The 13,163-nt window shown below is 59.7% G+C and overlaps 1 protein-coding gene and 2 pseudogenes across 3 annotated transcripts in view; 1 reads left to right on the forward strand and 2 right to left on the reverse strand.

Annotated features, from left to right (window-relative positions):
• Positions 1-8,689, reverse strand: part of LOC149875515 (uncharacterized) — a 104,947-nt pseudogene extending 96,258 nt beyond the window's left edge. Inside the window, exon 1 of the transcript XR_016439690.1 lies at positions 8,041-8,689. The product of XR_016439690.1 is annotated as an uncharacterized LOC149875515 (transcript). The remainder of the gene's footprint in view (positions 1-8,040) is intronic.
• The window catches only part of LOC149875514 (zinc finger protein 202-like), a gene marked incomplete at its 3' end in the record, with an annotated part of 130,860 nt that extends 121,662 nt beyond the window's left edge, over positions 1-9,198 (reverse strand). Inside the window, exon 1 of the mRNA XM_090030957.1 lies at positions 8,736-9,198. The remainder of the gene's footprint in view (positions 1-8,735) is intronic.
• The window catches only part of LOC149875521 (uncharacterized), a 159,745-nt pseudogene that overhangs the window by 14,531 nt on the left and 132,051 nt on the right, over positions 1-13,163 (forward strand). The window lies entirely within an intron of this gene.

A 13,163-nucleotide genomic window follows, 5' to 3' on the forward strand; every position in this document is an offset into this window, starting at 1 on the left:
CCCGGACCAGAGCCCTGCCCCACCCCAGCCACACAGCTACAAACCTTGCGGCCCTGTCCCGGGCAGGGGCAGGCATTGGAGCCGCTCGCCCCAACCCCAGCACAGGCACTCAGGCTCCGAACTGCACGCCAGGACTTTATCACGCACCTCACCTGCCCCTGGCTCCTTGCACTCGTTCAGGAGCCACCGGCTACTGTCCGCTCCGCTCGCTGTCCCCCCTTGCAGCACCTGTCTGGAGCCTGTGACCCCACTCCCATCTCTGTTTTCTACTTAGTTGTCCCCCAAAATCAACTTGCCTAAACCCAGGAGCCAACACTAATAATGGCGGAGGTGTGGGGAGGTAACTGGTACTCTTTGGGTGTTGAGCCCAGGTTAACCTTGTACATCAAAAAGGCTGGTGAGGACCTGGCTCCAGGTTGGGTGGGGGCTCCTCTTTGGCGACATGAGGCAGCTCGTCCTCGGGCCCTGGGGTTTCCCGATCTCCTGCCTCCTCCAGAGGCCTGTCCTCACCACGGGCCTTCGGCTGCTGCACCCAGGAGCCACCAGGCTCCAGCAGGGCCCCAGGGGGCTGCATCTTGTCTGAGGACACCTCCTCGACCTCCACACACACCGTGAGCTGGGGACGAGATAAATTTCAGTATCTGGGGTCAGAAGAGACCTGAGCAGATTTCATAGACATGAGGGCTGGAAGGGACCTCAGGAGATCATCGAGTCCCGCCCCCTGCCTAAAGGGCAGGAAGTCAGCTGGGGTCAGAGGATCCCAGCAAGATAAGCATCCAATTTACTCTTGAAGGTGTTCAATGTAGCTGCTTGAACCACCTCCGCTGGCAGACTGTTCCAGACCTTGGGGGCTCGGACAGGAAAGAAATTCTTCCTTATGTCCAGCCTGAAACGGTCTTGCAGGAGTTTGTGACCGTTCGACCTCGTCATCCCTTGGGGCGCTCTGGTGAACAGACGTTCCCCCAGATCCTGGTGGTCACCCCTGATAAACTTATAGGTGGCCATCAGGTCACCCCTGAGCCTGCGCTTTTCCAGGCTAAAGAGTCCCATGGCTCTCAGCCTGTCATCGTAAGATCTGTTTTCCTCACCTCTGATCATGCGCGTGGCTCTCCTCTGCACTCTCTCAAGCTTCTCCACATCCTTTTTGAATTGTGGAGCCCAAAACTGGACGCAGTACTCCAGCTGCGGCCTCCCCAAGGCCGAGTACAAGGGGAGAATGACGTCCCGGGATTTGCTCGAGAAGCATCTATGGATGCACGCCAGCATTTTGGTCGCTTTACTAGCCGCAGCATCGCATTGCAGGCTCATGTTCATCTTGTGGTCAATGATGACCCCCAAGTCTTTTTCTTCTGTAGTGCTATCCAACGTAGCGCTGCCGAGCCTATAAGGATGCTGCAGGTTTTTCCTCCCAAGATGGAGAACCTTGTATTTTTCGGTGTTAAACACCATCAGGTTCTCGTCTGCCCATTTGCTGAGCTTGTCCAGGTCAGCCTGGATCACCCGCCTATCTTCTGGCGTGGATGCTTTGCCCCAAAGTTTGGTGTCATCGGCAAACTTGGCCAGTCCACTCCTGACTCCAATGTCCACATCATTAATGAAGATGTTGAACAGGATGGGTCCCAGGACAGAGCCTTGAGGGACCCCACTGGTCACAGGGCACCACGATGAGTGACTGCCATCAATCACAACCCTCTGGGTCCGACCACGGAGCCAATTTCCCAGCCAGCGGATCGTGGTGGAGCCAAGGCCACAACTGGCCAGTTTGGCCAAGAGGTGATCATGGGATACCAGATCAAAAGCTTTTTTGAAGTCAAGATATATGACATCAATCTCTTCTCCCTCGTCCAGGTGATAGGTCACCTGGTCACAGAAGGAAATGAGATTGGTCAAACAAGACCTACCCGCAACAAACCCGTGCTGGCTGTCCCTTAGGATGTTAGCCTGGGCCAGTCCATCAAGCATGGCCTCCTTAAGAAACTTTTCTAAGATCTTCCCCAGGACAGAAGTCAGGCTAATGGGCCTGTAGTTAGCCGGATCCACTCTCCTCCCTTTCTTGAAGATCGGCACCACATTGGCCTTCTTCCAGTCTTCGGGCACTACACCAGAGCGCCAGGAGCTCTCGAAGATTCGTGCCAGGGGCTGGGCTATGACGCTCGCCAGCTCCTTGAGTGCCCTGGGGTGCAGGTTGTCAGGGCCGGCTGACTTGAAGGTATCCAGCTTCTCAAGGTGTTCCTTCACGAGGTCAGCATTGATGGAGGGTAGGGGATCCCCCTCACCCAGATTTCCCTGTCCCATAGCAGGCATGGGCATCCCCTGTGACTGATGAAAGACTGATGCAAAGTACCTATTTAAGAGGTTGGCTTTTTCCTGGGCGTCAGTTGTCGGACAACCAAGGTCCTGGAGCAAGCGGCCTCAGTCACTTCCCGGGCGAACTCCTGGTCAAGCTCGGGACTTTGAGTGGGAGGTCTGTAGTAGACTCCCACCGTTGTGTCCCCTGTGCCGTATTCCCCACGAATTTTTACCCAGAGGGTCTCTAGCTGTCCATGCCGGTCGCCAACATCAGCTTGCAGGGACATGTAGCTTTCCTTCACATCGAGAGCTACACCCCCGCCCCTTTTGTCAACACCATCCCTCCTGTACAGGGTATAGCCCTCGATACCCGTGGTCCAGTCATGGGTGGAGTCCCACCAGGTCTCCCTTATCCCAACGACGTCATATTTCTTTGCACTGAGCAGGAGGACGAGCTCGTCCTGCTTGTTGCCCAGGCTCCTGGCATTAGTGTACAGGCAGGCAAGTGTGCCCTTGGGGGCTCTTGCCTTGCCCACAGATTGTGCCAGGGCTGGGGCAGGGGTGGGCTCCCTTAAGTGCCCCCTTAAGTGCCTTGGTCCGCTGGCTTTGCAAGGGCCGTTCAGCGGGCCAGCAGTGGCAGTAGTCCCCCCATCCCCCAGCGGGCTTAGTTTAAAGCCCGGTGGAGCAGGTCAGCCAGCCTGGCTGAGAAGAGCCTCCTCCCCAGGGGAGAGAGGTGGAGGCCATCTCTTCCCAGCAGCTCGCTGCCTCTCTCGCCAAAGAGCGGGCTGTGGTCATGGAAGCCAAAGCCTTCCCGATGACACCAGCGCCGCAGTCTTTGGTTGACTGCGTGGATCCTCCTCTCCCTCCTCAGCCCATAGCCCGAGCCTGGGAGGAGCGACGAAAACACCACCTGAGCTCCCAGACCCCTAAGCCCCGCTCCCAACTCCCTGTAGCGCCTCATGACCTGGCTGGGGGGCTCCGAGCCGTGTCATTGGTGCCCACGTGAATAAGGAGCATGGGGTAGTGGTCTGTGGGCCGGAGGAGCTGCGGGATCCTCTCCGCAATGTCTCGGATGCGGGCCCCCGGGAAGCAGCAGACTTCCCGGGCTAAGGGGTCGGGGCGGCAGATTGCCCCCTCAGTGCCCGCAGGACGGGGTCTCCCACAACAAACACCTTTCGCTTTGTCTTGGGGAGAGCGGGGCCAGTAGCTGCGGTCGAGCCTGGGTTGCCTGCGGGAGCCGGCAACTGCGCAGGCTCTGCCTGGGGCTGCAAGAGGTGCGAACCTGTTGCTAAGCTCCGGCGGGGCAGGGGCCTTGGTGCGGCGGGCCTTGGGCCCTTGACCACCTCGGTCCATGCCCCTGACTGGGCAGAGCGGGAGGTCCCAGAGGGAGACGGTGCTCTCCCCTGCGGCTCCCCGGGGAGAAGGGCCTGGCAGTAGGAGTCCAGAGACCCCAGTAGGGAGCAGACCCCGCACGGGGAGGTGGCCATGCTCCCGGGCCCCAGAGCCTGGAAAAGGGACAGGCAGCCCCCGCAGCCGAGAGCCAGGGGCTCCGCGTGCGTGGAGCCCGGGACCACGGGCTCCGTCTGGGCGGCCGTCTTTGAGGTGCCCAATGGGGGGCCGCAGAGCCCGAGGGGACCCTCGGGGTGCGGCGCGTGCCCATCCGCGTCATGCCTCTGGTAGGCTGGCTACGGCTGGGGCCGTCTCCCCTGGGGGGGGGGGGTCGCAGGCAGGGTCTCGTGCCCTCCCACGCCCTCTCCCGCGCAAACTCCGCGCTAACTCGAGCGCCTGTTTGCACAGCCTGTTCCCTGGGGGGCTGGGCCAAGTAGGGGCCTGGGCGGGGGCTTGACCCGGCTTCACACAGCCGCCTCCTCCCAGGGAGCGAGGAGTTAACCCCTTCCCACCACGAGCCCGCTCACCTCCGGCTGTGCTGGGGGTCGGCAGGGGGCTCTGCGGCTGCTGAGGGGGTGTCTGGGGGGCTTCGGGGGAGCGGGGGCGCAGCGGGCTTCACCTGCGCGTCTCTCACCGCTCCGGAGCCTAACTGAGCTTTTTTTCCCTGTTTGGTGGGCCCTTTCAAACTGACACTTGCGCCGTAGTAACCAGCAGCACACTTATAAGGTGGGAAACTCCGACTTGAGAGCACGGAGGCAGAAAGGGATCCTGGAGACATTACTGACTCCAAGATGAACACGGGATGACAATGCGCGGTCACGGTGGGCAGGGCTAACCGCACCTTGTCCTGCATGCACAGCTGCACCTCCAGCAGGGCCAGGGAGGTGATCCTCCCCCTCTGCGCGGCGCTGGTCAGGCCGCAGCTGGAGGACTGCGTCCGGCTCTGGGCGCCGCACTGCAGGAGGGATGTGGACAGCATGGAGAGGGGCCAGAGGAGGCCACTCGCATGGTCGGGGGCAGCAGGGCAGGCCCTACGAGGAGAGGCGACGGGACCTGAACCTGTTCAGCCTCCGCAAGAGAAGGCCGAGGGGGACCTGGTGACCGTCTATAAACTCACTACGGGGACCAGAAGGGTTTGGGAGAAACCTTGAGAGCACCCCTGGCATAACGAGTAATAACGGCCACAAGTTGTTGGAGAGGAGGTTTAGATTAGACATCTGCAGGAACTACTTCACGGTCAGGGCGGCTGGACCTGGAGCCAACTTCCTAGGGAAGTGGTGCTGGCTCCTACCCTGGGGGGCTTTAAGAAGAGGCTTGATGCCTACCTGGCCGGACTCATTTGAGTCCAGTCCTTTCTCCCGCCCAAGCGGGGGGTCAGACCTGAGGATCTACAGGGTCCCGTCGGCCCCACTTCTACCATCAGCGTAAACAGTGCGAGTCAACACTTTGGTTAAATTGTGACAGACAAATTCCACTTGCGGACTGTAAACTCGCAAGCTTTGCATTAGCGAATCTTACCTGCTTAGACTATTGCCTGAATGTCTCCAAGAGCACATCTTTCTTGCTCAGCATAGTGACCCCTCTGGTTCTGGCCACCACAAGTCACCCCTGCCCCCGCATACAGGCCTGCGTTTCGTGTCCCCCCAGCGGTTACCCGAGGGGAAGGGCAACAGCCAACTGCCCCCCCGGGCTCTGACACAGTTTCCCCTTGGGCCCTAGGGGACATGGGAAAATCATCCATGTCCGCAGGTGTCTTGAATCTCGTGGCCTGGAAAGGAGCTCGTCGTCTGCGGCCCTGGTTGGGGATGAGGGTTTGGTGGATCTGTTTGTCCCGTCACCACTGGGGCAGACCCCGGGGCCCAGGTGGAGGTGGGAGGCCGGGGAAAAGCTTCCTGCCCCTCGGGCACCACAGACCTGCCCTCAGAGCCCACGACAGCCCCCGCCCAGCCACAGCCCTCTGCCCCTCTGGGAGGGGGCCATCAAGGGCCCAGTTTTCTCCCATAGGGCACACTACATAAAATGTACTGCAGAGCTGCTTCACTACTTCTGCAGGAAACGTCTCTGCATCTACATGTGTGCCCCTTTTAGGGCGCACAAAATAAATCAGCACTGGAGCAACCAAGCGCCAGTCTGCTCCAGATTTTTTCATGGGTAACAACACAGTGCTGCGGCCAGGTGCCAGCCACCCTGTGCCCCAGCCACCCCTCTGCAGCGCACTGCAACCCCGTCACAGCAGCCGGATGTGCTGTGCACGTAGAAAGTCCGGAGCAATATTCCCCCGAGTCGTTGCTCCAGGGCGCACGTTCAAATGGCGTGCCCACGAGCAAAAGACTCTGGAGCAATGTGACGGCCAGAACCAAAGGGGCTCATGAGCAAATTATAGGAAATCATATCTGCTTCCTGGAGACACCTCACAGTAGTCTGACAGTTGATATTAGCCAAGGCAAAGCTTGTAAGATTGCAACCCGCAAATTGTACCTTGTCTGTCGCAAGTATAACCGCAATGTTAAAATTAACTGTCTGTACCCATCATAACACTAACTGGGCCCCGAAAAGTGGAACTAGAAAACAGAACCACAAACTTTAGCTCACCCAAGGGTTCTTGCTTAAAGGTGACCTGAAATAACAAACCTGACCACAAGATACGATCGACACAGTCCACAAATTCCAGAAAGGAAGTAGCCAGCTGGGTTGAACTGAGGGAGAATAAATGTTAATCTGAAACCCCAAAGTGATGTGGTGTGATTTGAGTACTGGGCGAGTTCAGGTTTGGGCAGTAATCTTCTATGATAATTTCTGACACCTTCTAATCCCATACATAGGGTAACAGCTGTCGGGCAAGATCATAAATGGCTCTGAGCTAACACAGTAGCATAAGATAAGGCACAAAGGAGCACACATGTCAAGGGACCAGCACGAAGCAGGGGACAGAAGGACCATCGCTGTACCAAGCCTGGACCCCGGACTCCCAGTGTGAGCGAGGACCGGATCCTGACCTAGGGACCTTCCCAGTGACCCCTCGGACAGCGTTGATCCCCCGGGGATGCCTGACTTCGCTGGAACAACTTGGCGCACACCTGGCCTAGAGGGACTGCCGGTAAGTTGCCAACCCCACGTGGGAACTCTTCGTCTGACTCTGAACCGAAGTCTGACTCTCATCACTGCATGCTCCGTGTGTTCTTGCCAAGATGTGTCTTATCTCACAAAAACAGTCCTTGCACTGCTCTCAAGGCTCCTCTGTTGACTGGATTCAGCTAGTTTCATATCGTATCAGTAGCACTTACGCTGCACCTCTCCTCTCCCAGCCCTCTCCTAAGTGCTGTGTCGCGCTCTCGTGGAATGGAGGCGAAAGGAAAAGGAAAGGGCCTCACTTCAGCACTACACGGCCTTGCTTTAGTCCTACAAGATTCATATACAACAATGGCCATGACAGTTAAGTGGGGAATTCTCTAACATGCAGAGCCAGCAAAGACGGAAGGAAACGTTTGTGCCTTGTATTCCCAAGCGATCCGCTGCACCCATAACCGCAGCCTTGAGACAGCAGAGAAGCATGTGTCCCTTGCTTTTGAGACAGCAGAAAATGGGTTTGTCATCTCTGACTGCTTGCTCGGGAAAACTGACTGCAATCACGTCCTGTGTAACGGCTGTTCAAAAGCACACGGACTGGACGACGGTGCGTGAAGGGAGAGATCTCTCTGGAGCGCTTGGTGCATCCCTGCTGCCCTGAGCTCTCTCCGCAGCTGGAGCTCGGAAGAAAAGCTTCTCCTCACCTGACCCGAAAGCCTCCACGTGTTTTACCACGACATTATCATTCACTGCTGGCTCTGTAGTGCTCTGCTACCTGTTTGTCGCATTAGCCTGTCCGTTAGCTGTTGGACGCGTGAGCCAGCAGTGAATTTGCCTTTGCTTCACTCCCGACTCCCCTCCTCGATCCCGAACCCAGCTGCCTAGCGGCTGATACGCTCGCAGCGCCTAGCCGGCCTGTGCCAGATCAAGAAGCACGAGTTTATTTGTGTGCATTAATTGCACGCGTAGACACACGCACGCAGACGTGGGCTGATCTCCCCAGCAGGGCCACAGGCCTTTGGAGCAGGGGAAGGTTCCTCCGGGGCTGGGGGAGCCGAGCAGCACCCTCGACCTGACCCACAGCTGAGGAGCGGTGGGGGAAGGGCCCTGTCATTATTACCTTTGGAAGTGTCCTGCTCTCAGGCCAAATCGCCCAAACCGTGTGCCACGACCCCCGGACACGAGCCAGCGCCACGCCCGCCGGCTCCCCACCGCCAGCTGCTGATGGGCACCCCTCCCCCACGCCCTTGGGGCCTCCCCACCGCCTCCTGCTCACACGCGCGTGCTCACACTCACCCCGGCCCGGCTGGCTGCAGCCGTGCGGCAGGGGACCGGGGGGATGAGACCCCGCTGCCCGCGCCGAGCTCCGGGTCCCGGCCCAGACGTGCGGTCCCACGGCCCCGCACCCGGTCCCGCGCGGCTCCGGCCCCGCGTCTCGCCGGGGGGAAGCTGCCGCTCGTGCACGCGGCCCCGGGGGGGGGGCGGGGGGGGGGCGACACCGCGTGCAGCCCGGACAGCGCGGGCGGACCCGCACCGGCACCTGCGCGCGCGACCACTCCCCTCGGCCGGCAGCAGCCAATCGGCGCCTGCCACTTCCCGGGGGGGCGGGCACGCGCGGCGGGGCGGCCAATGGCATCCCGGCTCCGGCTCCCGGCCGAGAGCGCCGCCGGCGCCGCGGGACCGACGCGGTTGTGGCCGCGAGATCTCGTCCGGGCTCCCGCACCGCCCGCAGCCCGCGGGGAGCCGGGCAGTGCCCCCCCCCCCCCCGCCGGGAGCGCCGCCGCAGTGCCGCGGGGGGCAGCGAGGGCACGGCTGTGCGGGGGGGGGGGAGCGGATAGTGCGGGTGCGTTTGTCCTGCCCGGGGGGACGACCGCAGCCAGCGGCGGGGCCGGGAGACGAGACAAAAAGGGACGGACAAGACGGAAAAGGAGAAAAAAGGGAAGGGAAGGGCGGGACGGAGGCTCGGACACGCGGGGACGGAGGTGACTTACAATCCCGTCTTTGCACACGCGAGTACACGCGCACGCACACTCTCTCTCTCTCATGTTTGGGCAACTCCAGGATCTTCCCCGACCGCCTCCAGGAGCTGGGAAAGTCCGTCTCAGCGCCTGCGCGGTGCGAACACGGGTTGATTCCCCCCAGACTGCAGAGCTGGAAGTGGTGCCCCCCCCGCATCCGGCCCCCAGCCCCCTGCTCTCGCCCCCCGCCCCTCCCCGAGACCCCGGCCCCAGCCCCCCCACCCGAGGACCCCGGCGTCTGGGCCCCTGCTCTCCCCTGCACCTCTGGGAGGGAGCCCACAGCCACAAATCTCCACTTCGTCTGTAAAAATCATGTGGTTTAAACCATTATTTTAATGCCTTTGGAGCAGGGGAAGGTTCCTCCGGGGCTGGGGCAGCTCAGCAGCACCCTCGACCTGACCCACAGCTGAGGAGCCGTGGGGGAAGGGCCCTGTCATTATTACCTTTGGAAGTGTCCTGGTCTCAGGCCAAATCGCCCAAACCTTGTGCCACGACCCCCTGTGGCGGAAAGCCACCTTGTTTCTCCCCAAAATCTCTGCCCTGTGATAGTGTTTCTAAAATCTCTGAGTAGCAACCATTTGATTAGATGGGCCAGCAGGGAGGGGACCGCACCCTGGCCTGTTTCTTTAGGTAACCTGGGTGCTGAGGGAGGGGGGACCTGCTCCCTCTGCCCACGGGACTGGCATCAGCCACCCGGGTGAGGGGCATCTACCTGGGGAGCTGGAATCTGCCCGGTAACAGGTGATGGATTTCAAATTGGTTGGCTGACAGCCAGCTGGGGCTGACCTCCACTGGCCCAGGTGACTGAGGTCACGGGGGCTATATAGGTTGGGGGGGGAGGGGGCTCTCTTCTCTCTTCGGCCATGAGGGGAAGCAGCAGCAAAGCGGGGGAGACAGAGGGGCCTTGCCATCGGGACCTAGCTCTCTCCCACCCCACGACTCCAGAGGGGAAACTGGAGAGCTCTGGAAGATGCTTGTGAGTAAGCCACTCAAGATCTGATTAGATATCTAGCTGGCAGTAACACAGATGCGTGATCAAAAGGCTACCTCAGCCCCGCTGTTTGCTCTCTAGGATTTCTAAGATATTGCTCAACCCTCTACCCTAGTTTCCCCTACCCCCTGTAATCAATAAAGTTCTCCTTTGTGACTGGTGTGGGAGACTTATTGAGGGCTGGGTCTAAATTATGCCTAAGAGACCCCTTAGGTCTGCGGACTAAGGGAGACTTTGCTTTTTGCCCCCTGACTTGGGGAAGTGCCCCAAGTGCCTGTACCGGGTTGAGTACCTGTCGGACTATTAGACCTGTGTTTGCCCGAGGACACAGGGCCAAGACAGTCCCTTCTCGGGGTGGTGGTGGCACGTTACCCCCAGACTAGCGAGTGTGCTCCAGGAGAGGGGTCGGCCAAGCATAAGGTGCCCCTAGGGAGGCATTCGGAGCCTGGCAGGTGGTCGGGCGCAGGGAGGTGGGCAGCTCAACGCAGGAGAGCCCCTACTGGCCCGCCACAGGGTCCATCTCATCAGCCTTGCATTATCCGTCTTCATGCTCTGCAGCCAGCGCAGGGGCGTGTGGTCAGTGACCAAGGTGAACCACCGCCCTAACAAGTAATATCGCAGTGTCTCAATATCCCACTTTATCGCCAGGCACTCTTTTTTCACTGTGGTATAATTTTTTTCCGGCGGGTGTAATTTCCTACTTATGTAGGCTATAGGGTGCTCTTCTTCTCCTTCTTGCTGTACCAACACAGCTCCAATAGCCACATCCGATGCATCGGTCTGCACCAAGAAGGGTTTATTGAAATCTGGCGTATACAAAAGCAGTTGTAGGCACAGTGCGTCCTTCACGGCTTGAAATGCCTCTTCTGCTTCCGATGTCCGTTTCACTTGGGTCGGAGCTCCTGCTTTTAGCATATTTGTCAATGGTACTACTACATCCAGCTTCTCAAGGTGTTCCTTCAGGAGGTCAGCACTGATGGAGGGTAGGGGATCCCCCTCACCCAGATTTCCCTGTCCCATAGCAGGCATGGGCGTCCACGGGACTGATGAAAGACTGACACAAAGTACCTATTTAATAGGTTGGCTTTTTCCTGGGCGTCAGTTGTCAGTTGCCCCATCTGGTTTAGCAGGGGTCCAACATTGCCCTTGCTTTTCCTCTGGCTCCCCACATATCTGAAGAAGGGACTTTTTGTTGTCCTTGATGCCTGAAGCTAGTTGGAGTTCAGTTGCAGCCTTGGCTTTCCTGGTTTGCTCCCTGCAGGACCGGACCAGCGTGGAGTAATCCTCCTTGGAGGTGAATCCCGTCCTCCATCCTTTGTAGGCTTTCCTTTTTAGCCACAGGAGGTCCGCTAGGTCCCTGGAGAGCCAGGGGGGCTGCTGTGCCTTCTTGCTGCCTTTCCTCCGTGTTGGAATAGATTTGGCTTGTGCACTGAGGATCGCTTCCTTGAGAAGCAACCACTCTTCTTGAACTCCCCTCTCCCTGGGGTCATGGTCCCTGAGGGCCTGACCGACTAGCCTCTTAAGCTTGTCAAAGTCGGCTTTTCTGAAGTCAAGGACTTCTGTGTTGCTGACTGACTTGCCAGCTTTACAGTGGTTGGTGAAGGTGATCAGCTCGTGGTCGCTGTCACCCAATTTCCCATCGATCACTAGGTCGCCGATTAGGTCATCCCCCGTAGCTAGTACCAGGTCAAGCAGCGCTTTGCCTCTCGTTGGCCCATAGACCTCTTGGGTCAGGTAGAGGTCATCCACGCACGAGAGAAAGCTTTGCGCCTGCTCAGATTTAGTTGAGTGATCTTTCCAGGAGATGTCCGGGTAATTGAAGTCACCCATGACAGCCAAGGTCCTGGAGCAAGCGGCCTCAGTCAGTTCCCGGGCGAACTCCTGGTCGAGCTCGGGACTTTGAGTGGGAGGTTTGTAGTAGACTCCCACCGTTGTGTCCCCTGTGCCGTATTCCCCACGAATTTTTACCCAGAGGGTCTCTAGCTGTCCAAGCCGGTCACCAACATCAGCTTGCAGGGACATGTAGCTTTCCTTCACATAGAGAGCTACACCCCCGCCCCTTTTGTCCACACAATCCCTCCTGTACAGGGTATAGCCCTCTATCCCCGTGGTCCTGTCATGGGTGGAGTCCCACCAGGTCTCCGTTATCCCAACGACATCATATTTCTTTGCACTGAGCAGGAGGACGAGCTGGTCCTGCTTGTTGCCCAGGCTCCTGGCATTAGTGTACAGGCAGGCAAGTGTGCCCTTGGGGGCTCTTGCCTTGCCCACAGATTGTGCCAGGGCTGGGGCAGGGGTGAGCTCCCTTAAGTGCCTTGGTCCGCTGGCTTTGCAAGGGCCGTTCAGCGGGCCAGCAGTGGCAGTCGTCCCCCCCTCCCCCAGCGGGCTTAGTTTAAAGCCCGGTGGAGCAGGTCAGCCAGCCTGGCTGAGAAGAGCCTCCTCCCCAGGGGAGAGAGGTGGAGGCCATCTCTTCCCAGCAGCTTGCTGCCTCTCTCTCCAAAGAGCGGGCTGTGGTTGTGGAAGCCAAAGCCTTCCCGATGACACCAGCGCCGCAGTCTTTGGTTGACTGCGTGGATCCTCCTCTCCCTCCTCAGCCCATAGCCCGAGACTGGGAGGATCGAGGAAAACACCACCTGAGCTCCCAGACCCCTAAGCCCCGCTCCCAACTCCCTGTAGCGCCTCATGACCCGGCTGGGGGTGCTCCGAGCCGTGTCATTGGTGCCCACGTGAATAAAGAGGATGGGGTAGTGGTCTGTGGGCCGGAGGAGCTGCGGGATCCTCTCCGCAATGTCTCGGATGCGGGCCCCCGGGAAGCAGCAGACTTCCCGGGCTAAGGGATCGGGGCGGCAGATTGCCCCCTCAGTGCCCGCAGGACGGGGTCTCCCACAACAAACAGTTTCGCTTTGTCTTGGGGAGAGCAGGCCCAGTAGCTGCGGTCGAGCCTGGGTTGCCTGCGGGAGCCGGCAACTGCGCAGGCTCTGCCGGGGCTACAAGAGGTGCGAACCTGTTGCTAAGCTCCGGCGGGGCAGGGGCCTTGGTGCGGCGGGCCTTGGGCCCTTGACCACCTCGGTCCGTGCCCCTTACTGGGCAGAGCGGGAGGTCCCAGAGGGAGACGGTGCTCTCCCCTGCGGCTCCCCGGGGAGAAGGGCCTGGCAGTAGGAGTCCAGAGACCCCAGTAGGGAGCAGACCCCGCACGGGGAGGTGGCCATGCTCCCAGGCGCCAGAGCCTGGAAAAGGGACAGGCAGCCCCCGCAGCCGAGAGCCAGGGGCTCCGCGTGCGTGGAGCCTGGGACCAGGGGCTCCGTCTGGGTGGCCGTCTCTGAGGCGCCCAATTGGGGGGCCGCAGAGCCCGAGGGGACCCTCGGGGTGCGGCGCGTGCCCATCCGCGTCATGCCTCTGGTAGGCTGGCT

The sequence above is a fragment of the Crocodylus siamensis genome, chromosome 1 (genome assembly GCF_052110815.1).
Source record: "Crocodylus siamensis isolate JL-2025a chromosome 1, ASM5211081v1, whole genome shotgun sequence".
NCBI classification, from domain to species: Eukaryota; Metazoa; Chordata; order Crocodylia; family Crocodylidae; genus Crocodylus; species Crocodylus siamensis.